The sequence below is a fragment of the Lutjanus erythropterus genome, chromosome 20 (assembly GCF_056507025.1).
Source record: "Lutjanus erythropterus isolate fLutEry1 chromosome 20, fLutEry1.hap2, whole genome shotgun sequence".
NCBI lineage: Eukaryota > Metazoa > Chordata > Actinopteri > Lutjaniformes > Lutjanidae > Lutjanus > Lutjanus erythropterus.
In genome coordinates, this window is record NC_139336.1 from 4,198,675 (window position 1) to 4,225,678 (window position 27,004).

Below are 27,004 nucleotides of genomic sequence, written 5' to 3' on the forward strand. Positions count from 1 at the left end.
GTCACAAGTTTTGTTGCTCTGATTGTTCATAGACCTATCCAATAATATCCAAAGGCACTTTGGTCTGCACGTGTTGATAATGCCCCTTACAGTTCATCCAGTTTTATGGCAATTCATCCAATGGTTGTAAATCTATTTCCATTTGGACCAAAGTGGTGAACTGACCCATCAACTGGCCAACTGACCAACCCTGCCAATCCTAGATGTCTGTCCATAGCATAACCTCTGGGAAGATAAGTTGGGGGGTTGATTTGAGGCCTGAGACTAAACCATACAGTAAATGTGCTGTAAAACAAAAACGATGTGAGAAATGTAATGTTAGAGGAGAATCCGTGATTCAGTCTGTTGTTGTCGGCTCTCTAAAGCTGGATTTGTTCCAATGGGAAAACTCATTTTATAGAGCTGAACACAAAACACCATAAACAACACATGACAGTAAACAAAAGTAATCCAGAAAGCAGTGCATTTAATGAGGGACGTTCACTTTCTCAGTTTCAACTCCATATTTTTCGACACAGAAGTGCTTGGCCTGTTCAACTTAGTGACCTAATTGTCCCAGATGGGAGGACTGCTCTGGTGAAGAATTCTACACAGTAATATAATTACAGTAAAACAGAGTGCTGCTGCTCTGAAACAGAGGCGTTAATAGGGAAGTTTCATATTTTGAGACTGTTTTTGTGGTTTCGCTATAGCCTCTCTCAAGACACATGATATTACAAATATTCAGAATAACAAAGCAGAACACAGAAACGTGTGAAATTTTAAATTAACCGTTGGACAGAACCACAGATTGGGGACGCGCAAGAAAAAGAAGAGGAGGAGAAGAGAAGAGGTTTTTCTCTGCTCTTGTGATTATGTGACCAGGGATCCCAGATGTTTTTACATCTGTCACAGGCAAAGTGATCCATACTGATGAACCCACAGATGATGCTATTTACTGATCCAGTGGGTAACTGATGATGTGTGAGCTGTCAGTCAGGAGGCTTCATCACAGATGTCCAGGTGAAGTTATTACAGTTAACTGTGTAATGTGTTGAAACAGGCTTATTCTATTGCACACAGTAACTGTGTCATACGATGTCAAAAATTGATTTTTTTTTATTTCTATATTTGATGTATACATTTTGAAGGCAGGATGAGTTTAAGCACACATAATCAGAGGTGGCAAAAGTACAGATAATTGTGTACAAAAAGAGGCACTGATTCAACTTATTTACTTCAGTAAAAGTTAAAAAGTTCAGGCTCTGAAATGTACTAAAAGTATAAAAGTAAAAAGTTGTCCTCTGAAGGACATTCCTACTCATTTCTTCTGTGCAAAGCTAACTGAACTTCACCTTTTCTCCAAGGTTGAGTCTCCGTCTGTGTTTGTTTTATCTTGTCTTTTACCTTGTTTTCATCCTGTTATGTCTTTTACGGTGTTTTTGTCTTCTTACATCTTTTACACGTTTTATGCCGTTTTCGTCATCTACACATTTTTCGTCTTGTTACGTTTTTGTCTCTCATGTCATTTTGTCTTGTTACATCTTTTATGTCGTGATTTTCTTGTTATGTCTTTTACATCATTGTGGTCTTGTTACACTGTTTTGGTCCTCTTATGTCTTTCATGTGGTGTTTCATTTTGTTCCATTGTTTTTGTCTTTAATGTCATTTTTGTCTCATTACATCTTTTATGTCAGTTTTCACTTTGTTATGTCTTTTAGGCGTTTTTTTTTTTCATTTTGTTACATCTCTTATGTTGTTTTTTCCACCGGGTTAACCGGGGATTTCCCCCAGATGCGGCTTTATGATGTTGCGTGTGCGCCGCGGTTTTGTTTCGTCATGCAAGTGACTGCAATTTTCACCAGCAGCGTTTCAGAAGCGTTTCAGCAGCGGAGCGTTTTGCCCGATCTGATTTTGTTGATTAAGTCCTCTTTCCTTGCTCCTTGTGCTTCTACCATGGATAAGCAGGCTATGTAGTTTATTTGTTTATTTTCTGTCTGTCTTTATGATCATGAGTCTTTTATTTTGAAAATTTTCCGGATCCTCTGAAATGCACTGATGGGTACTCTGATTGAAACCATCTCTTTGTGTGTATTTGTTCCATCCATTTATGCTGAAATTCTTCTTGAAGTTGGGGAGGCAGCACACAATGACACAAAATAAAGACAATACCTCCTCTCAAATGCATTAAAACTAAAACAACAAGCTTTTTTTCCAAATGTAAGGAGCGGTGTGTTAAAGTTTAGGGGTAAAGTAAAAAGTTGCCAGAAACATAAATACTCAAGTGAAGTACACATAGCTGAAAAATCTACTTAAGTACAGTAATGAAGTATTGTGTTAGACTTCTGTGTCTAATGTAGAGAAGTCTGTTTAGTGTTTTGCAAAAAGAGTGAGGCTGAGCATGTGCTTATAGTTGTGCAGATCTGAGCTGAGGTTTTGCTACTTGGGTGTCAGGTTATTTTAAATTTTAGTGTGTAAGCAATTGGAAACAAACTATAGTTTGCTTGTTTGTGTGTTCCAGCCTGAAGAGTCTACCCAGAATGCTCTATAAGATCAGTTGACAATCTAACAGATTTACACATCCACTCCCACAAACCACTGAGTTTAGTTTCTTGGTTCTTCCTAATTGTGCAGTTCTCTTTCTTTGACTTAGTCTCCTAACAAAATGACAGCCAATCTGTCTTATTTGTGGTGAGAAATTAATACGTTCTGTGTTGACTCCAGTGGCCCAGTGGGTTTTGCTGTTGTACAGTCATTGTTCTTTCACTGGCATGCCGATCCAAAGATAAACCAAAAAATATATGAAACCAAACAGTTTTTAATTATGGAGAGTTCTGCACTGGTGAGTCCAAATTGAGCTAACTTTAGCTTTGTTTATTCCTATGTGGGGAAAGCTTAGCTTACCGGGGTGAGACCAAATCATTATTTATTAAGTCACAAGTAAGTTTTAAGTCTATAATTTCAAGTCCCAGGTATAGACAGGTGAGTCCCAAATGTCCTAAAAATTGAGTTTTGACTCCTAAACAAGTCATAATGTAACAGTTAATTTCCAGCCTTGTTGATTAGAAAGTTACGTAGCTGTTAAGCTAACATAAGCTAAGCATTAGCATGTTAATATTAGCTTTGATGTACAGGTCTTAGTGCAACTTCAAACTTTTTGTCCAGCATTTTTTGCATACTGCAATTCATTTTTTGTTGATGACTACATAGTTTTTTATATGAAACAGTCTTTGGTTTTATTTTTTCCAACTGATGCTCAGTAGGGATGTTCCTGGCGACTAATTTCCCTGTCGATTAAATGCAAAATTTAATTTAGACTAGTCGACTAGTCTGACACTAAGAAAACACTCAGAAAGTAGTTCAAAATTAGCAGAATTTATTAATTTATAATGTTAAACACTGTCCGAAAAAAAATACTGTGTATTAAAGGAGAAGTGTGTGATTTCCAGTGGCATCTAGTGTTCAAACCTTAGATTGCAACTAAGAGAATTTACCCTGACACCGCTCCTCTCTCACCAAGAGTACGGTGGCCGTCAGCGGACAAAATAGCTATCTCACAACAAACTACAATTATGTGTGTAGGATGAATTACCTGTCCAGCAGAAAACAGGCAACCTCTGCGTCACTGTGAAAACGTCCTCCATCAGCGATTTCCATCGTGTAAACGCTATGCCGATGTTGATTCATGTTTTTGCCGTTTCCTGTCATGCTTGCGTTTACTTTCTTTGCGTCTCCGTTTCTTGGATGACGGGGATTCACTGTCCGCTTTTTGTTCTGGTACAGTGTATGCATGATCCTCCATTTGTCAAAACTGTGCCAGTCAAGGTTCACAAAATGGTCTGCCAGCAATCACCCGCGTCTATCCTCCCCATCTACTTCCGTGTTTGCGCTGCGGCGTCTACGTAAGGTCGCCATGGGCTTTCCCAAGAGTTTGTCCGCTCTGCGCTGCGTAGACGGCACAGGATGATGATCTCTGTAAGTCGACCTGACAGTATGTAACTATAAATGGCTATTTCTAAAGTATCGGGAACATATACATTATGAGTTACTGATATAAACATCCAGGGTTGCCAAGGCGATTGGGGCATACGTGCTGGGCGAGAGGGGCTGCCGTCTGACAGAGCGGCAGCCCCGACTAGTTGGGGGGGCGGCTGCATAAAATCTTAGAGGCAACAAAAAAACCTGCATCGTGCATGTTAAAGGACTGGTATTTCTGGTGCCGACTAGCGTGGATGGGGACGTTTAATCGTATAGTCGACTAATTGCGCACATCCCTATTGCTCAGTAATGTAATGTTAATTCTTCTTCTGCAGCTTTTAGTGCAGTGCAGTTGGTTCAAATGAAGTGTATTAGAGGAATTGAGAAAGCTTGGTGAGAATTGAATTGCGTCAACGTTAGTTGATTCAGGAAATGAAGGGAAATGAATTGATTTGTGGATTCACAAATAACAAGCTTTTTAATCTTTGGACTTGAGGGAAGGTATCAGGTATTTTCAAGTCAAAAGGCCCAAGTGAAGTCTCAAGTCATTGGTGTTAAAGTCCAAGTCAAACCAAAGTCATCTGAGTCTGACTCAAGTCCAAGTTATGTGACTGGGGTCCATAACTCTGCCTCCACCTCACTTCTCAAGGCAGTGTAGCTGACAGCAAGGAAAATATGTGGGTCTTTTAATTCAATACAATTCAATTCAAAAAACTGTACACATCCCTGAGGAGCAATTTGTCAGACAGGCATGGTAAAGTGGATACATACATACACACAAGACATGAGATGACATTACAGGCAGCAACAACACATGAGCGACAGCAGTGACCATATAGCAGAAGAATATATTTATGAGTCCTATAAATAACTTAAGAGTCTTATATGTTGCGGGGGAGCAGGAGGGAGGAGGCTGAGACTGGTGGAAGTTCAATATGTGCAGAGGTTAGCCCCAGGTGGGATAGGAAGAGGGGGTCAGGGCCAGACCGGCGCTCGTGTATAAAGCTTGCCTTTTTCCGGTTATTTCTAGCTGAAGGGCGGCCAAAACGCCTGCCTGCAAACAGCAGCCAGTCAAAGGTTCTATGTCAGACATGGGTGGGGTCTTAAGATGGAGTGGAGCGTTTGCTGATTGTGCAGTGAGATCAGGGGATGGGCTATGATTTTTGAGCAGATGTTCAGTGTGTTTTACTTTATCCTAATGGTTGCATATCTTAGTAATCTTAATCATTTGGGTTTTATCAATATTTATATCTAGTTACATTTGGATTTTCTGTGTTACATTATTAGTATTTTTGCATGATTTTATTGTTTCATGTTGCATGCTTACAGACTTTGTAAGCCTGTTTTGAGAAATTTAGGGGGAGCTCTAAAACATGATGGTCCAGAAATAAATGATAACAGTTACAACATACCAATGAGATGTATCTTTATGTTATAATATCCAAACATTTATCCTCACTAATTAACAAAATGCTGCTTGCTCTGTTTGTTGTGTGTGCCACTGGGGAGTTTCTTCTTCTTCTTCTTTTGCTCTTGATTAATGAAAGTATTACTGAATTTTGAAACAGTAGCCTTATGTTGTTGTTATTTAGCCTCTGTGAAATGTTACTGACAGAATTAACTTACATATATATGAGTTCATGTGACATGTTTTGTAGCGGAATGCTTTGGGAAACACAGCTCCCCTCAAACTGGACCACATCCTGCACAGCACAGGATTGGCCGACACAGGATAGCGTGCTTCTCTTTAGCATGATTGGACACAGGTACATGAGGAAGCAGGAAGTGGGACGGAGAGGACACGAGTGTGACTGGGGGGAGAGGAAAGATGCACACACCACACAGAGGGTGCTTTTCATTCGTCAAATTTGTGTCCTCTCCTCATGTCTTAGGTCCTCCCAGTGAGGATATTTGAGAGGTGCAAGGACGGAAGAAACAAAGCTGCGAAATGAAAGATCCTCAGTTCCTTTTAGAACAATTTCAACACCTGACAGCATCCATTTAGATCTGTCAACTGTTTCAAATAGTTGATAATTAGTGGTATGTTTACTGATATTGATTTTAATCATTTAATATTCCATCAACTGCGATGAACTGGTGACTTGTCCAGGGTGTACCCCACCTCTCGTCCAATGTCAGCTGGGATAGACTCCAGCAACCCGTGACCCTCATGGAATAAGCGGTTTCAGAAAATGAATGAAATGAATGAACGAATATTCCATCATATATATCTTCTAATTTCTATAGACTATGGATCAGTGCTATTTGTTTTGATTTGGTTGTTTTTTAATAAATTAGTGGAAATACTTAGTGCTTGTGTTGTAAAAGAGTTGTACATCATTGTGTAACTATGCTAATTGTAATTGTATTTTCACGCTAACCCTCAGTATGTCTGCAGTGACGAGACGGACCTGCTGCTCTGAGACTAAATGTGAGCAGAAGTCCAGTGGCGCCCGTGCAGAGGTCCCTTTAACAGAAACAAAGTGCCATGATGTTGGAGCAGAGCGGTATTGATTGCCATGATTATGGCTCTCATGGCCAAATGAAGCAGCAGACATCGCAGTGAACAGATCTCTGCGGAGAATTCATTTGACGGAGACATTCAGGCCTGTAGGCCAAACGCTTCTGACAGTCCAAACATGATGTGCTGTCACTTCACATTCAGACAGACGTGCATGGACACATCCATCCATCCTGTGGATATATCATGAATTTAAAACTCTACAAACATAAAGCTGTTCACAAGTGTCACAGTTTAATATTTGAAACACACAATCAGTGTTTTATTGTGTATTTTTCTTCATTCTGTTTTATGTTTTTATTTATATTCCATGTTGCCCTCTGTGTAATCTGTGCTGCTCTATTGATCTTGTCTCAACAGCTATTTTTTAATCTGGAAATCTCTCTGAAACACGTTGTAAACACTATGAAAAACTCAGTTTATCTTGAGTATTGCATGTCATCTCCACTAACAGGTATTTACATCATTGATTAACCCGCAGGTTGTTTACTTGACTCATTCTTTGGTCTATTAACTGGCACATTACCTTTTTGTAGAGATGCGCTCAAATTGATTGTTTTTCTGACTGTGATCATTGAAACAGAAGTGAGAAAAACAGCAAATATTCACATTGAGAAGTTTTTCTTTATGGCTCCAGAATATTTTGTACAGACAACTTCAAAACTACATCAAAACATTATCATCTCATTACATTAAATGTGATTTTTGCTTGTCTAATATGATGACTACTTGACGTCAGTTTGGTTTGGATCTTGTCTCACCTCGTCTCTCCTCATTTCATCAGATATTTCTCATCCCATCTCTTTCCCAACTCATCAAACAGCAGCGTTTTGTCAGTGGTCCTGTGCTTCTGGTGCTTCAGGTCCCTGTCTAGCATCAGTTTTGCACATGCAGAGCTCAGCGTGACCTTGCGAGGCAGCCATCTTGCCAGGCTCCAAGTTAAGTTTGTGTCCCCACCAGAGGTGGTGCGAGCCAATCAGTGTCCTTGGAGGGACCACTGACAGCTACGGGCGTGGTTTTAGGTGTGCCAACAACAGGAAGTGTTAGCATAGATACTGTCATAATTAGAACTGGAGAGTATTTTTTTTAATTGAAAGAAGGATTCTCTTGGTGAAGAAAATGTTCTTGTTCTTCTTCTGGCTGGCTTCGGTTCAGTAAGTTGATCTGATTGGTTGAAGTTAGCTGATGTTAGACATGACAGGTGGTTTGTCCAATCACCTGCAAAGTGTTTTTTTTGAAAGTACCTGCTGTTTTCCAAACAGTTTCTATGGACAGCTTCCTATATGGTTCTGTCTAACAAACCATCTGACGTGCCAGGCTAGGCTCAGCAGTCCAGGTACTTTCAGGACTTTCAAATTAAAAGTAACTAAAGTTCTTTTTCAAAGTACTTCTCTGAAATAATACACTGGATAATAAGTTAACTGGCTGCCCGTCTCACTGCCCACCAAACTCTATTAATGTTTTACTCAATTAAACCGTTACAAACATCTAAACCTTCTACAAGACTATTAATAATTTCTAACGACTCATAAACCAACACTTACTCAATCGGCGAAAGTTCAGCATTAATTTGAACTCTGATTAATGTGAAATGGACAAATAAAACAGTTATTCTGGACACTGCAGTTGTAGCGTTCATGTCAAGTCAAGCAATTATTTCAACTTAACATGTATCTTTGATCTCTGATAACACGTCGTGATGATGTTATGACCTATCACAGTAAATATATTACAGATTTCAATAATGCTTCAACTTCCAGGTCCCAAAATTTCATGGTAATTACCAAATAATACTTTTGATGTTTTGATTTTTCATGTATTCCATTTTTCATGGGTGGTAATTACTTTGATTATTTAGAAATAATGGAATATAATTTTTGATAATGTTGGACTCATTTTCAATAAAATGGGATAATTTTTAAGAAATTTCAGTCATGATGCTGGCTAATTATCACATATTTACCATGAAATATGGGGTATATTTTGGGTTAATTTCAAAGAAAGTTCAAATATGTGAAATGGTAATTACCACCTACTGGAATGAAAATGACATTTGTGAATTATCACATACTTATGATATCTGGGGGTAATTTGTGGGTAATTTCTAAGAAATTTCATGGTAATTACCACCAGCTACATGAAAGTGGTGCTTGCTAATTATTACATAATAAACCATGAAATTTGTGGTTATTTCCTTGGAAATTTAAAATAGATTACCTGGTAATTTCCACCAATTTATGATGAAACTTTGGGAGCTGGAAATAGAAGTGTTACCCAGATTTCTCCTTTATGTCAATTAATGCTAGCTAACGATTGATGTAGATTAGCTAGCTAATTAGAACTGCTTTTGGAGTACAGAGAAAAAGGGGTGGAACTTAGACAGGGTCAACTGTGCAATAAAATCCACCAGAGATATTAAGAAAAAATGTTCAAACTCTACAAGAACAAGCAATAATATTGACCGTGAGGTTTGAGCTTTATCTTGCTCTTGTTTGTTATCTCACATTAACTCATGTCATCTATTCTTCCTTATTTTAGACATTCTCCCTTCACCTCATGTCACTTCATTCTCTTACATTTTCTCACAGACTGTTTCATGTCATTTTGAGTCCAATTTTGCATCGTCTCATGTTCACTGGTCCTCATGTCTCGCATCACTTAACTTTGCCTGACCTCATCTCATCTTCTGATTTCAGCTGAACGTCCTCCTACGCAGTGTTTTATAAGCCTGTGTGTGTATGTGTGTGTGTGTGTGAGGCAGAGCAGTAGTCACCAGTAGGCTATCTGTGTCATCAATAACACAAATAAAGCAGCCCTGTCGCCACCGAGACGGATGAAGATGGACAAAGAAGGATGTAAGATGACACACACAAACATTTTGCTCAGTTTACACACATTCATCTACAGTGAGAGCAGGAAATGATGCCAGACCAAAAATCTAGAGTAACACGACTTACAGAGAGAGAAAGAGAGGTGTAATCATTGCAGCGAGGCTCCAGAGAGGCAGGTTTTGTGTACAAATCAATGCAATAAATCAGACTCTCTTACACACACACACACACACACACACACACACACACACACACACACACTTTAGTGCTTTATTAGCATTGGTTCAGCATGATTTAAGAAAATGTAAAGAAATACTATCTGGCCAACAGCAGCACCAATGAATGAGCAGCCGGGTATCGACTGTGTTTTATTAGAGAATATTGAATGTTATGGTACATTCTCCTCCGCTGAGGGAGGGAGACGTTTACAGCAGAACTTCAGGACTAAAAGAAATACACTGATTGATTCTGTAGGTTCAAACACTGCTGGAAGAGTCTAGATCAATGCACACACACATTAAAGTTAAAGTTCTGCATGGACCTAAAACCGAACCTGGCCGAACCCGAATTTTTTTAAATGTAAATTAAAACTTTTAAAATTATTCATGTGAAACATTATTTTTTTGGTGTTACTGACATTAACTTATCTTGCCAACTTTGATGTTAACGTTACTTTCATAACTGCGGAACACCCTGAAAAATATTCTAATAGAAAGTATTTTTTACTTTAAGTAACGTTTGAAAAGGTACTTTTTTGCATTTACTTGAGAAGGCTTCTCAGTTGATAATTTAAGTTTTTTTGGAGTAACTGTAGTTTCACAAGAATAGATTTTTAGTACTCTAAGCACCACTGTCTGGTTATCTTTAAGGCTCAAAGCCCCCACCCAAGACCCAAGAGATATGCCCTGCATTGTAGGGTAGGGAAACCCAGTTGGTACATGAGTCGATGTACATGGTGACAGTTTATTCTGTGTCCCACACCCTCCAAAGGGATGTCTGTACATTTTGTGATTGTTTACTCCTTTAATTAACATGTATTAATTACCTAATTGTTTTTATGCACAGTGCTAGTTAGTTGATGTGCAGATTCACATTGAGTTATTTATTCTGTTGCAGTGATGCTGATTTACAGTTACATGTTACTGGATGACTGTGTTAGCATGTCATGTACATGTATGTCTGCTGATTGCTAGCATTAGCATTTATTGAGTTGCTGTGTTGTAATCATACAGTGACTTTGTTGTCTTTTCTGTTATTTGTTTCTTACAGTTTCCACCCATTGGTCACAGAGATGGTTGCAATTTTTTATGATCGCTTGCACACTAAAATTCAAAATAACACACAGTTAGTGAAACCTGCCACTCAGGGAACAAAACATCAGCCCAGATGTGCACAACTATAAGCACATTCTCAGCATCACACTTTTTGCAACACACTTTTCTACATTACATCCAGAAATCTAACATGATGTCACTTCTTTGCTCTTTCAAAGCTCTGCCTATCAAAATACTACGTAATTCAAACACTTGATCAAACACGGTGTTCAGGAGCACACACACACTCAGGTGTTTAATTATAAACTCACCAATCAGGCATGAGAACTAGATAAGCAACAGGTGAGTGTTTTTTTTTTTTTTTTTTACAATTGCTTAGGCACAGTTTTGAAAACAGGGCCCATATTGTCAAGCCACTACACACACAACCACACACACACACATAAAAGAACACCTCAGATCTTTTGCACAAAGAAACACTTCATTCAAAACTTTACAAAATGAAAAATGAAAATCAGAACAGAACATTATAAATAGCACATCAACACGGCAACAACACTGGAAAGCATGAATTACACTCTGACTGAAATTTTTACTAATTTTAGAGAAAAGTTGTTTTTTCACCTGTGCTCATGTCAAAATGTCCAAATGACTGTTGCAGCAGTGTATCTGTTGAGGTTGGGCTGAGCTCTCTGTGCAGCTTCTCTCAGTGTAACATGCAAACTTTCAAAATGCATGGATGTACTGACTGATTTACAATGTGGAGAGAATTATTTTTTATTATTATTTTCACCAATGAGCAGCACTGTTTGCTGTGTTTTTACTAATTATTGTACAGTTTTGAATGAAGATATGAGGTGTTCTGCTCTTTGTGTGTGTGCCTGGATGAATAGTGTGTAGTGTCGTGCTTAAGCGATCGTAAAAAACTCTAATAAAGGAGCAAGGCACTGACTTTGTAGCTGAGTTTGGTTGGCTGTTTAATTACATTAACAAACAGGCTGAATATAAAATGTAGCAGGAACAGTATGTCAGTTACTTATGATGTGCTGCACAAGCTAAAATCACTGACATGTACTGCACATATACTTGTTTGATTTCATACAGTAAGTCAGGGAACATGATGATGATGAGGATCAACATTTAGGCCTAACTGTTTTCTGTTTTAATCACCTTTTATGAGATCAAAGTGAGCACTGTGCAAATAATGATTAATCATACAATTTTTGAATTTGTGTGTGGCCTGATCAGTGAGATAATTGATCCAACTTGGTCATCAAGTCGCTGTGAAAACATGCGGTGAGTCATACCAAACATACTAATCTGCACAGAGCAATTACTAATCAGATTTGCAGCCCATGGACCAGCTGATGCCGTTCAATAGCCCAGTTGGCCATGCAGCCTGATTGAAGCTCATGTAAGTGACAGATATTCACAGCTTCATCTCTAAGACTGAAAAACTGAAGTACATCCAGCTACTGTGTGCTCTACAAGCGTCTGCTATGAGCTGCAGTGTTTCCTGCTCTTGCATCACGTAATGATCAATACTTTAAACATGGCTGATAATAATGCACAGCGCTTTGCATTCGACATGGTAGTGCAGTGATAGATTGAATGGGCTTCACAAAGGTCTGTTTTTCCACTGCCTGGCAATTTACCAGGATGAGTGGGTCTACACAGAAAAGACACGCACACATAATAGTGATGATTGTGGACTGGATCGGTAGGGTGGGGTTTGACATGGCCCTAAAATAATATCAATATATCTCAAGATCTTTGTTATTTCTTTTTTTTTTCCCAGTACTTTTGATATTTTGTTTGTATTACAAGAATATCTGAGTCCCCCCCCCCCCCCCCCAAAAAAAAAACAAAACAAAAAAAAAAACATCAGCCCCTCACAGTCTTCGGTTCTATTATTAAAATGAGATTCAAAATAATAATAAATCAAACTAGGTACAGGTGGCCTCAAAACAGGCTCAAAGCATAATAATAATAAGAGAAAAAGAATAAGAATAATGAACAGAAAGAAAACAGTCAATAAAGAACAAAAGGAACAAAAAAATACAGTTATGCAGAAAAGAGAAAAAACGTGGCAAAGCAAAAAAAAAAAAAACACTTCTTGGAACATCATATTAATGAGTCATTTCTTTTTTTTAAGGCTGCTCTGTTGTGAACATTTTTAAAATATGAAATCAAGGGCTGCCATCTTATTTTGAATCTCTGAATTGAGCCTCTCACCGTTATGTGATTTTTTTATTTCAAAACATTTCATTGAGAGTGGAGTCCAATATGCACAATTTATGAATACACATGAAATATAGAAATAATCAATAAAAATGTATAAAACTTATATAGACACCATTCTCTTGACAAAGCTACTAGAAAATAAGACAGTTAAAACAGAAAAAAAATCCAAACACACACCACACCCTGCTACACCACCCAAAGGCTCTTAGCAGCAACAAGGACTTCTTATTGAATGAAAGCTTGCCAAATGGCATCAAATAAATTGATGATCACTTCTAAAATATCTGATCATTTCCACCTCAGGAGTGTTGACAAGTTCATGAAGGCTCATCTGAACATTCGGGATGTCTCCACCCTTCCATGGCATTGACAAACATTTCTCAGCTGACATGAGGCAATAATTAATAACTCATCCATGATCAATTATGAGGTTGTTTAGTCTCCATGAAGTATTGGGAATAACAGTTTGTGCCTCAGGCTCAGTTCCTGAGTTGAGAATGTCTGAAATGATAAAAAATGTTACTCTAGTACATCTTAATCTTAGGACACAATAAATAAAAGTGTACAAGAGTGGCATCATTACAGAGATGAAACAGAAGGAAAGTATTTATTAATGTTAGATTTGGAAATGTGTAGCCTGTGTACTATTTTAAATTGCATTAGACAGTGTCTGACATTGATAGAGTGTTGATTAATCTGTTTTAAACTGAAATTTATGAACTTGATTTTCTCAAGTTTGAGAAAGGACATCAGGTCCTCCAACCAGGTTTGTTGTTTCTGCTGACATGACAATTTACTGATAAATACTTTGGGGTTATAACTTAGAGTATAACAGCTGCACAATGCCTCCTTGCAGGATTTTTGGCTCTCCTCGTGCTCAACCAGGTGCTACAATATGATACAATATGGCATAGACTGACAGGTTCCTGCCAGGTTCTGTATCAAGCTGCGAATATACATTTTTTATATATTTTTTGAAAATGCAAAATGCAAAAACATTTTTCTGTTGCTACAGGCCCTGAACACTGTTTTAAATGTTTTGATGTAGTGTGTAATGACTGCTCAGTAGTGTGTATATCCTGACTGGCTGTGTGGAGGATCTGAAAGCCTTGTTTGCTTTTGAGCACAGATAAAAGGTTTTGAAATAACTGTTTGATTTCGGCGGAAGAGTCGGAGGTTTTGTGAAGGAACTTTGAAGATTTTGGTTTTGTGTTTACAGTTTTCAGAAATGGACAGAAGGTTTCAAGAAATGTGTCTTAGCAATTGTAAAAAGCTGGAAATGGACATCTCCGCAGGGCTTGTTCACGAGCATCGAGTGGGCAAGGTTCACTACTTTGTGGGAAACAGCGTGGGCAACAGTTTAAGAGCAACATTTCTCACCACAAAACTGCAGGAATTTAGGGATTTCACCATCTACAATCCATAATATCAATAAACATTTCAGAGAGTGTGACCTTTGACCCCGCAGGCAGCACAGCACTAAAAACTGCATTAGAAACCCACATCATTGTATAAAGGATACTACATGGACTCCGGAACACTTTAGAAAACTGTTGTCAGTAAACAGTTTGTCTCTGCATCTACAAATACAAGTTAAGACTCTACCATGCAAAGAGAAAGACATATATCAACAACATCCAGAAACACTGCAGACTTCTCTGGACCTGAGCTCATCTGAGATGGACTGATGCAAAGTGGAAAAGTCTGCTGTGGTCTGATGAGTCCACATTTCAGATTTCAGGTTTTCACAAATCACAAATGTCATGTCTTTTGGACCATCCTCTCTTGTACCAGCAGCTGTGATGGTGTGGGAGTGCATTAGTGCCCATGGCATCATAGGTAACTGTCACATCTGTGAAGGTCCCATTAATGCTGAAAGGTACATGTGGGTTATGGAGCAACATATGCTGCCATCCAGATGTCTTTTTCAGAGACGTCCCTGCTTATTTCATTGAGACAATACCAAGACACATTGTCCATGTGTTTCAACAACGTGTCTTCATAGTAAAAGAGCTCAGGTACTAGACTGACCTGCCTGCAGTCCAGACCTGTCTCCCATTGAAAATGTGTGCTGCATCACGAAGCACAAAATACGACAACAGAGACCCCGAACTGTTGAGCAGCTGAAGTCGTATATCAAGCAAGAATGAGAAAAAATTTCATTTTCAAAACTTCAACTATTGTGTCCTCAGTTCTCAAACGCTGACTTGTGTCGTTAAAAGAAAATCTGATGGATCAGTGTGAGTACTTCAGAATGATTCTATAAGCACAGAAAACAATCAAGTTCATCAGTTTGAATATTAGATATCTTGTCTTTGTGCTGTATTCAACTGAATGCATGTTGGAAAGTTTTGCAAATCATTACACAACCTGCCAACCTTTTTTGGAATTGGGGTTTGTATTTCAATACAAGCTTCAACTATGTACAAGCTCACTTCACTGTGTCAGCCATGCATCAGTAGGCCATATGTGCAAATGAATGGAACTGTGCCCATCCTCAGAATCTATTTTGACAGGGAAAATTATTTAAATGCAGGATCACCGTCTCAGCTGTGCCTCCATCATGGCCCTGATGAGGCTGCTGCCACCAAAGGGGATACATGGCTTGGGGCTCCACATTATAATATTGATGACTATGACTGTTCTGGGTCTGTCAAGAACCCTGGACAACTGTTTCCAGGTGTGTGACTTTGAATAATGTAGCAGCCATATTGTCACAGTTTGATACAGAGCTGATGTGCTTAAAACTTATTAGATATTGCAGTGGGAAAATGATATGCTGAACTCATATTTTGTTCTTCATATTTGCTTCTCATGTTCTTTCAGGCACTAACTGGTTACTCGTTCTTGAACACACAGCTGTTCTCCCTCCGGAAGAACAACTTTTGACAACACAATCACATCCTGACTCTCCTGATAAGCACCTCAGGTCCATCCTGACCCAACCTCCTTCGTCTCCTAAGCCTGTAAGACAGATGTACATTCTTGACTGATTATCAGTTCCTTTTACACTTTGTGTGTGACTGTGTGCTGATCCTTTGTAAAGCTCTATTAAAACACCACAAAGACAATCTTGGTCATGGTGTCTTTCTTAATTTTCAGATTTTCCACCACAATATCTACATATCTGATGGGACCGAATCAAGCTTTGTTGATTTACAGTTACTTAGCTGTTAAACTGTTAGCTAAGAATTAGCTCACTATGTTAATATTAGCCTCAGCTTAACATTCTTTGTGCAACTTCAAATGTCAAACAAAGTTTGAAGATGTTGTGTCTGTCTGTAAGTTTCAAACTGCAGCTTTTGCATGCAATTAGTTCTTTGTTGATGACCTCATAGTTTTTGTTTTTCTGACTGGTGCTCAGTAATATTTTCATGGTTCCTTTCAGCCACTTGATCGGACAGTTCAAAGAAAGTGGATCAGGAGACTTAGGTATCCCTTTACAGGATTACAGGAAATAAATTGGTTTGTTGCACACATTTTGGCATACTTTTTCACCTTTGGGCAAAATTCAAGTATTTTCAAGTTAAAAGCCTCAAGTCCAAGTGAGGTCACAAGTCATTTGGGCTAAAGCCCAGGTTAAGTTGTAAGTCTTTTTTTTATTTTATGTTGGCAAGTCAAGTCTAAAGACATCAAATTTATGACTGGAGTCTGACTCGAATCCAAGGTCTGATTCAGGAAATTAAGGTAAATTACCTGATTTATTGCACACATTTTGGTGTACATTATAAACTTTGGGCAAGTATCAAGTATTTTCAAGTTAAAAGGCTCAAGTCCAAGTAAAGCCACCGGTCACTGGTGTTAAAGTACAAGCTGAGTTGCAAGTCCAGTACAGCTAGAGAGACATTTCTGAAGATGCCCCCTACCGCTGTATCATTCTGTGCCCATCATCACCCCATATTGTGGGCCACTGCAAGGTACAGAGTATGTTCAGTCAGCATCCTACCAGGGCCCGCTCAGTAATTGAACAGACGTTGGCTGAAGTTGCACTCGGGGTCCCTTCTGTTGATTCCTAATAAAAAACGCAGCCGAACTGGCATCACCACCCTCTACCGCGCCTCTCCTCCTGCACAGTGAGTCATCAAGATCCCAAGCCAGCACGAGGAGTCGAGGAAATAACCTCAGTGCACCCAGGGGAAATGCCAGAGTGAGGCTGTGTTCCACGGCGTGCTCAGGCAGCAAAATAAGGCCGTAAATGTCGATTTTATTGTTAGCATCCAGAAACTACATATCCTGAGCATTGGCACATTGTCAAAGCCTCATGGGAGTTGTTGTGGCTTGTTACAGCCAATGTCTGTACTGTCAGTCAGGGAGCTCATCCATTGGCCATTTGTGGATTTAAAAAAATAAACAGGCTGAAAAACACTCCTGAGGTTAAACTTGTGCGCACACACACGCTCACTTGTGTGGGTGATCGACCATGTGTGGAAGACAGATTGGTATTGAACGCAGCCCGGCCTGCGGAGCTACTGAAGTATGGATCTGACGACAAGAAACAATATGAAAACTTCATTTGAGTCTCAGAGTGTGCAATATCAACTGCTTCCCGCAAGGACAGAGTGAGTAAGAAACCGATGAAGTTACAAATCAAACCAGACTGCTATCAGGCATACAACACATAGCTGGACTCACAAAGAGAAAGTATGCTAATTTGACAGCTGAACATGAAATATTAAGTGTACCCTGGAAAACAGAAAAAAGCCTTAGACAGGCTGACAATCAAAGGCTGGGAGGAGTATGCTGCAGTGAAAAATCTGGGATGCCTCTCGCTCTGGTTGGATGGCAACAGATAAATAAAATACAACAAAATAGAGGGACGTTATAGAAGACGGCACATCTCGGATGCTGCGCCCTGACTACTTCTCCTGTCTGTATTGTGTGTCCAGTGGTGTGTGCCGCCTGCCATCTTCAGGAGTAGCAGAGAGACGGAGAGAAGTAATTGATGAAGACAGATGTTAAAGGAGCAATATGTATAAATTTTAGTTAAAAACATTCAAAAATGGACTAAAATTATCAACAGTATATGAAAGAATAATAGTTTCAACATTATGTCACATTTATGCACTGCTTTGCAGAGATATGTACTGAAGTTAGCATGCTAACCTGCTAACCCCAGCATATCCAGTCTCGTAACACCACTTTGTAACTCAAGATAGGATTGTTAGCCACCGTAGCGTCCAGTTCAACATAACTGAAGTGGGTTTTCTTCCCAGCTTTGGCTCCTGACACCTCTGGGCTGATCCTGCTGGAACCTGTTCTGCACCGTGCACAGGCACTTTTCAGACCTCAGGAGGCTGGCGCTGACCACCCTCTCACTCTTTTCCTATTTCGCGCCTCTTCCCGCCTGAACTGGCCAAGTCTTCATCGTCTCCAGAGTCAGAGTTCTGGTTGGAGCCCCTGTAATCCACCTTGATACTGTATTCCCTGTCATGAAACTGGCCTCCGTCGCCCCCCGGAGGCTGCGTTCGGTCCCAGTCCAGCCATGTTTACTGAGAGGCTGCTGAGTCTATAAGCTTATAGCAGCATCAGTTAGCAGCTAAAGTTTGGAGCTGGTAGGCATTACTTTAGCAATATGCTGCCCCCTATTTGTCAGGTGACCAGTTCTTACATATTGCACCTTTAAGGCAGAGGTACAAGCAGAAACAATAAGCATTAGAAATCTTAATACAGACAAAAACACAAAGTAGTCAGCTGATTTGGTGAGAGTTAGATGAGTTCAAATGAGTGGAGCTGAGATCACAAGATACTGGATATTATATATTACATTCAAATTCATTCTTATACACATTAGGGCTTTGCACAGTGCATATTAGCCCTGGGCAAAGAGTTAACCCTGGAATAACTCGGCTTCTTTTCAGATACACATTGATAACCCCGGGTTAATCAAAGCCCAGGGCTATACAATTCACACTGCACTTCTACTAGCCATGGATTAAATGAACAGCTATTCATGTTTACATTCTACAGCAGTGGTTCTCAACATGATCCAGGTCCCTGACATCCCCCTCTGCACTCATTCCCAATCCTCCTCAATTAAAATGTAGGCTAATACTCTTTCCTGAAATGCAATGTTGAATTTTATTCTGCCTAGTAGAAAAAAGCAGAAAGATGTTGGCACTCTTTTATTACAGGGCATTTAACTTACATTTCAAAGGAAAGTAGCCAAACAATGAGCCCTGCACATGGTGTTTTCTGCCTGTTTCTTCACTGCAGGTAGCAGAGAAGTTATTTGTAGCCGTAGTGCATCTGAGGCCATCAGGTTTTTTTTATTTTGGTTTATCTGTTTCTCCAGTGGCAATGTACAATGGTAATGTGAAACTTTTTATGTTCTAATAATATAAATAATAATAATATAAAATATCACATGATCTTATCAGGTTATAGCGTGATACTTTATATGATATGTTTACTTTTTGTCCGACACAGGATTCAAAACCTGGTCTCCCAGGTGAAAGTCCCGTCCTTGTTTGAGCTGCACATCCTACCTCTACATGGGGATGCCGCCCAACAATACATGGACATATTGGTCAGAGTAAGCTGCTTGCAGTTGTGGCCAACATGCACATTTCTCTGGTGAGGACAGTTTCAGGCCTCCTCCAGAGGTGGTTCTTACAATCTGATCACATTCTGATTGCAGTGTGTTCTGTGCTCATTTACACCTGCATTAACATTCCTTGCCCAGATAAAGATCAGATGTTAATACCAGATTGAGATGTGGTCAGAGTCAGTATTTAAACAGAGCAGGTATTTTCAGCTCATTATATTTCATGTTTGCTCCTAAAGACTCCAGAGAGTGCAAATAGTTTGATTTCTTCTGTTGTTGGAGGGATGCTGCACTTTGGATTAATGTTTCTTTTTAACAAGGCCATGAACATCACAGGACAGATCATATGTGATTGGTAGGAAGTGAATCTGTGCCATAAAATGGATTTCAGCTGTCAGTGAGGCTGAGTTATTCAGGATATTTCTCCTCAGAGGGACTCATTGAAATTCAATGGGTACATTAGTTATCTGACTGTGAGCCCGGTGGCGACGCAGTGTGACGCTGCTGCTGTTTTCCATTTATTTTTATCTGACTGGAAACAAGTTTTGTTTTTGCAAAATTTATTTCTTTATCGTCAGTTTACAGCACAGAACATAGCAACAGCGGCACTCAGATATACAAGAATAGCACAGAGACAATGACTTTCTAACAGCGGACTCACAGGAAGAGAAAGAACAAACACTTCAAACTGCTGCAGCTTTTGCATGAAAACACCAGCGTCTCAGCCCAGACTGACCTTTCTCAGGTCAGAGTCTCCGGCAGTGAGACGTGACCTATGAAAACAAATCCACATCGACAATGAATTGGAGCTCTTAGCACTTTATGACAGTCTGTCACATTAATGAGGGCGTTCATGTTTCCTTGGAAATGTCCAATGTACAGCAAACACCCACTCACTCCCTCATTGATTGCCTTGAAGGATAATTCAGTTTGTAACAACTTGGGTCTTATTTCTACAGTTTTGCTCTTGTTTCTAATAAGTCCACTGGTCAACAAACAAGAGCAGTCAAACAGGGAGAAACAAAGTCCCAAGGTTAGTCTAACTGGCTCTTTATTTGGAAGAGAAAACAAAGGTGAATGTTGAAATGATTACTGCTGAGTCTGTTGCAAAAGTCCATTGATATTAATCTCTTGAGTATAATGTTCCTCTTTGGCAATCTGAGGTGGGATGGAGGGGGGATACCATCCCCACTGTTAGCAAAAACAGTCCCCACAAACATTAACAAACTGTCCCCACTCTCCATCCTCTAGTAGCAGAGATTGTTGTTAAGTGTGTCCAGTCTAAACTCACTTAGTTTTGTTAGTTTTGAAATTAGAATCTATGGTCCTGACCATGGCTCTGAAATATCAGCAGCCTTTTCACACGGTGAGCGAATGACGCTAACACAGGTCTTCCCAAACATGCCCCCCTTCAGAAGCCCTCCCATATCCCACGATTATTCAAAATCGTTAATGATAATTGTCTGAGCAACAAGTAAAAATTCAAATAGAATTTTAGTGAAATGAAGGTCAGCATGATAGCATCAGCAAACCGTTGTTTGTTTATTTCCCCTACATAGATCATCTTCATTTAACTTTATATCACTCTGTATTTCTCCCCTGGTCATCCACGTCCCCCCCTGCAGTGGTTCTGCACCCGCTAAAACTCTATAACAAATCCAAAATATGTGATTTAATATGAGATATAATATTGTATATAAATAGTGATAAAGTGTGAGAGATTAAATGAGTATTGCAGGAATATCACTAAATGGAGATGGTTATTAAAAAAATAATATAATCTATATATAATATATATAATAATATAACCTATAATAGTGTCACTATTATCAGAAATGATTAATGAAATAATAATTTGAAACTGAGCCTACGGTTGGAAGAATTGATATTCAAAATATTTCATGGTTAACTTTATTGATATTAATGTCGTCAATCAAAGAGTCAAGCAGAAACAGACACAGAAAAGAACTTTGCTCCTGAAAATCTGGAGTACCTGATTAAAATGTGATTTTTTTTTTCATATATAATACACAATACTTCATCAGTTACATGTGGCAGAGGTGGTTTGTTTTTCTCTTCACTATTTTCCATTTCTGGCTATTGTCACAACCAGTGTCTAACTACTATGTAAAATCTGAATAACATTACTATTACCATCCTACAAGGAACCTTCATCAGTCACTGAGGGCAACTGTTTAACGGCATCAGTCCAATTATCCATGCTGCCACTGTCACCAGGCAACAGCCAACACTATATCTAGAAGGGAACCCTAGACCCACAAAATCTCGTGAGAGTCTCGCAAATTTGGGGTTCTCTTTTAGACACAAACAGTAGGCACCAATGGTGACGGACACCGCAGCAATGGTGGCGCCGCAAGATGGCGAAATACAAAAAGCTGTTGCTGGATTCATCTACCTGGTTAGAGGTAGCCACGACTAAGTAAAATGTGTGTGTGCTTAATAGTGACCACAGCTGTCTAAAGTTCTGATATTGAGTGTAAAGGAAAATATCTTATCATCCAGATTCACAGCCAGTGTGTGGTGGACATTTGCCGAAGGAAAGGTCTCTGTGAATGAATTAGATGCTAATATGCGTGCTAGCGTTAGCCGCGCTAGGGTTAGCAATCACACTAGCTTTAGCAACCGTTAGCATTAGCGATGTAAGCGTTAGCCTTGCAAACCTTTATCTGCACTTAGCCGTGCCAGTGTCGGCCTGCTCTGTTAGTGGCCTGCTAACAGTAACTCTGTGGATGAAGGCCTGTGGCTTCATCTGGTCACAGAAGTTGATACAAATGTGAGATAACATTAAGAGGTTCTATTAACCATACTGTAATTAAAGTTACATATGCTAATTCAAGGTAAAATGAGCTAAAGCTACATTTATGCAATACATTGTGTGTAATTGCCATAGAACTTGCATTGTTGATCCTGAATGAGAAAACCACGACATGACAAGTTGATAAAAGAGCAGTGACTTTTTATTTTATGGCAGCATAAACTTTTATTTTGTTAAGGAAACAAAGATTATAGTTGGTACTGATCATTTGTTGACATAGAAAAAGGGGAAATAGTATGTTTGAACTGTGAGTGACACTTTTCCTGGCTTTGTGGGTACAAGATCAGGTATTTTTCTTCTTGACTTCTTCCCTTCTTCTTTTGACGTCGGTGACCAAGCGTGTGATTCTACAAGATACTTGGGGTCTTCAGCCCAGCTTGCTTCTGTCGGAGAAAGATGCAGTTGGTCCTGGAGTGGCGAGACAGATCTGTGTGCTGGACCAAAAGAGAGAGAGAGATGCTTGAATTACTAACCCTCAACTAAAAGTGGGTAGGACAATTGCATACAATTGCCACACACATTAGAACACAAGGAGTTTTGACGAAGTGATGAGTAGCGGTGGACAATATGACCTAAAATTTATGTCAAGGTATGTCTTTTTTTTATGGTGATGGTATTATATCACAGTGTAACAAAATAATAAAGATATATGATCAAAATGATTCCAAATACAATTGAAAATGAGGTATAGTCCTTTTGTGAGGAGTAGTCTGCCCCAGAGTTAGACAACGGCTGAATAGGCGTCTCAACTGCATTTATCTGGTAGAAACCTCAAGTATATAAATCTATGTATAATAGTCAGTGTAACACAGGGCAGGTCTGTCAGTACATTTATGTACAGCAGCAGCAGACAACAACAAAACCAGCTGAGCTGTGCTGCAGTATGAAGTTCCACAAAAGGCAACGTGATGTCTCACATCAGTCTACTGCTGTTGTTATTTTATTCAAATTAAGCTTAACGTTCACAGGATTTCTCTTGGCTGGTCCTCAATGGCTTGCATTTGTCCATATCGTCCCATTGTCCTGTGCGTGAGGGATACTCTGCGCAGCTGTTCAACAAGTTGTTCGGATGAAAGTCCAAAACATGCAAGAATACTGGAATTATAGTTTATCCAAAGCACTTCTGGGTTTGATAGCTGACCGGCAGAAGCAGCCGCATATGATGGATTTACCTTCAACAGTAGGCTGTCTTGAAATGCACCTCTGTCAGAGCAGTGAAGAAAGATGGTCAAAATCTTTCCAAGAGTCCATCCCAAAACTAAGTAACTCTTTTATGGCTTTGCTTTTTAACTCTGTGATCACTTATTAGGCCGACTGTATGTGACGCGCACACTGCAGCCCTCTGCTGGACTCTTGCACCTGTCTGGTCTGAGCACGATCCGACTCTGTCGGAGTTAAAGTCATTAATAGAATGACTTTGAAAACATCAATTGATGTGCTGTAAAAAAATTCATTAGTTTTTAATATGAAGAATTGTAAAATATCACGTCCATGAGGACATTCAGTCAGACAGCGACAGATCATAGGTGATAAACTTGGCAGCTGCAGTGAAGTTGATGCTGCTACACAGGTTATGTTTATTGTAAAGTTGTTTAACATAAATGGCTTCTACCTTTACAGTTATTAATATCACCACATAAAACACTAAAGGTCAGGCTGAACCCACCTTTCTCCTTGTTACATTTTAGTGTTACTTGAAATATGACCAGTGTGTTTTGACTGTAGCTGAGGTTTCACCTTAAGGTGTTCAGGGGTAAAAAAAAAATGCCTCACTTTTGTGAAGAATATTAATCCCTAGTTTGTATTCCTCTACCTGCATGTCATGGTAAAGCATATTAATTTTATATACTAAAATATGTATCCTGACATTGACAGTGTAGCAAAATCTGTGTTGTGGACGAGCGTGGCACCAGTAGCAGTAATGTCACTGGTATGCAACCCACTTCTATTGAGGAGACACTACTGCATCATACTTAAAACTAACGGATACAACACAGTCTGAGCTGAACTGATAGCTGTGAACAGACCTCCACAGTAACTCATTGAACTGAATTATCAGAACCACTGCCTTACTACAGCATAAGTTGAATTGTTCTTGAAGGTTTATGTATATATTACAGTGTAATATGGGTTGTTGGTCATCTGATTTGTGGGACCTGCCCTACCTACTTAACATTAATTTATATCTTAACTGACTGAGTGAAATTGAGCTGATTGTGAGTGTACTGAGATTGTCTTTCCAATTCTGAAAGTTTTATTATTGTACAGCTGGAACATAGAGAGCTCTAGAGTTTGATGAATTTCTATGTTGACAATTTATTCATCTGTTTATTTATTTTTGGGGTTATTAAGTTCCATTTAGGGAAGTAATTGGTATTTGAGTTGAGTGAGTTGTAAACACATTTACAAAACAGTAAGTAGCGAGGAGTAACCTATTGAGTTAGAAGCACAATAAAATAGGATTTACAGAATCATAATAAGATAAAATAGAAAAAATGAACCTGACAGGCGAAATCCTCAAACAAAACTAGTGATGGTGTAAAGGTTACAGTTTTGGTTATAATATGTGATGTGAAGTGATTTGTATCCTTGTTACATTTATTCTTGTGTAAATCTAAGGTAAAACCAATACACACTTGAAAATAAAAGAAAAAAAATAACTGAAAAGAGAATAAATATTTTTTAGTAATAATAATTTTAATAATGTACCTGTTGAGTCTGTGTCTTGTTTCACCTTTGCTGTCCAGTTCCCATTTTCTCCCAGAGCACCTGAGAACTTCTGAGACGCTGGTCCACATTGAGATTGTTTATTCCTCTCGTATGTGCAGTAGAGAGGGCTGATAAGAATTTGGTAACTGGTTGTTACATATAAATGAGAAGGACATGAATAGGAGGGGTTTTGCAGGGCAGAGCATCCTGACAAGACTGAATGTATCTGGGAGACAGTTGTGCACAGAAGCTGCTGCCCTGGTCACCACGTGTAGAGCGCATGGCGTTTGCTCACGGGGCACTTGTCTGCCTGGCTATTCATGAGGGGCCCAGTGAGACCCCACAAATCCCGGCAGGAAGACGGGCATAGTGTCGCCCCCTGTCTGAAAAGGCCACAACTGTGCATCGATAAATCTATGGTGCTGTCCATGGTGCTGAAGTAGCAGATGGATTTGTAATTTAGACTTTTCTTTGAGTTCTCATGTGGTTCTTGTTACAACTGCCAGTAAAATCTCAGGAAGAAGTCAGATCAACCTTGAGGTCATTTATAACAGACAGGTACATAGGAGGGCTAAGGCTGTACTGGTCTGCCAGGACCACCCACTCCAGAGGGAGCTTGAACTATTGGCCTCAGGCTGTCATTTCAGGGCACCTGTTCGGAGGTCTGAAAGCCTCCATGCCTCTTTCATTTCGAGGTCTATATGCTCAATAGCAACTAGCACCTTGGCTGCAGTCCCAGCAATGTGCTGGCACATTTTGCATGCATGTTCTTTCTTGCATGTTTGTACCTGATATGAAATTTCCATTCCCTTGTATTAGTATGTGATTTTTGTCTATTGCTTTTTATTTATTGTTGTTGCTGTTGTTGTTGATGGGGTTGCCCTTTTGTATTGTGCTTTCATCTAAACCCTTGCTGCACAACAAATTTCCCTGAGGGGACAGTAAAGATAACCTAACCTAACCTTTTTCTCTCAGTCCCACCCTTCTGTTAGTTTTATCTTGGCTCTATTATATTTTCTAATATGAACCACGTCAATCCCACCTGTTCAAAATTAACAAATTGCCTGCTGGGTATAATGGGGAAAACTGTAACAATAGCTACATCGATATGGACAATAGTTCTTGAAGAAGATCCATAGCCTCAAACGTCCGCATCTCAAATTGTCAATCCTACAACGTGGCAGGAAAGAAGGTGGACTAGCCATCCCCAATTTTAGGATGTCTTTTTGGCTGTATGTGTAGCACCCATTATCACTTTGGTTTAAGGGCTGCTGAGGAAAATTTGGTCTCTCCTCATTGGTTACAAGACCCATTATTAAATCTAAACTGAACCCATTGATGTGTTTTCTTTCATCGACCTGGCAAAAGGTAGACAAAGCAGCTCTCAGCTGAAGTGGCATACTCACAGTCCTTTCTTTCATAATCCTGCTCTTCTTACTGGAGGATTCTCCTTTTCATTTCCTCAATGGAACAATAGAGGAATCTATATTTTGTCTCCTATCTGTAATAAGGGGGGCCTTGAAGCATTCAGTGATTTGTAAGTATCATTTTATTTACCTGACTCTTCATGTTTCCTATACTTGCAACTCAGATCTTCCACATGTGTCTGTGGTGTACACTGGGCCATCCTTTACTCACCCAAGTCATTTTAGATGGTGTTCAGTCAAGTAGTTTTATGTCTTACCTTTTATGTCTTACTTTGTTACCAAACTCTTCATGTGGCCCACTTGAAATTCATCAAGTGTGGGACAGAGATCTTGGTGATGTGTGTGTGTTGCCTGTGCTCCCTTGATTTCATGGCTTCATTTTTACATATGTACAGGAGTGTCCTGCAGTCGCAACTTTTTAAAAAGAGTTATCTTCTACCAGATCAAATTTATTGGATGTGCATATACCTTGTTGACCCAGGCTGCTGATTTTGAATGATACATCATCACTGGCTCTGTCTCCTTCCAAATATTATATTTTGTTTTCAGGCCGGGGTAGTCAGATGACTGTGCTTCATATTCTCCTCAGAATCTGTCACTGACCCACAATGTTAATAACAAATTATCAGAGTTGGAGTGTGTTATTCAGAGTTATTCTATA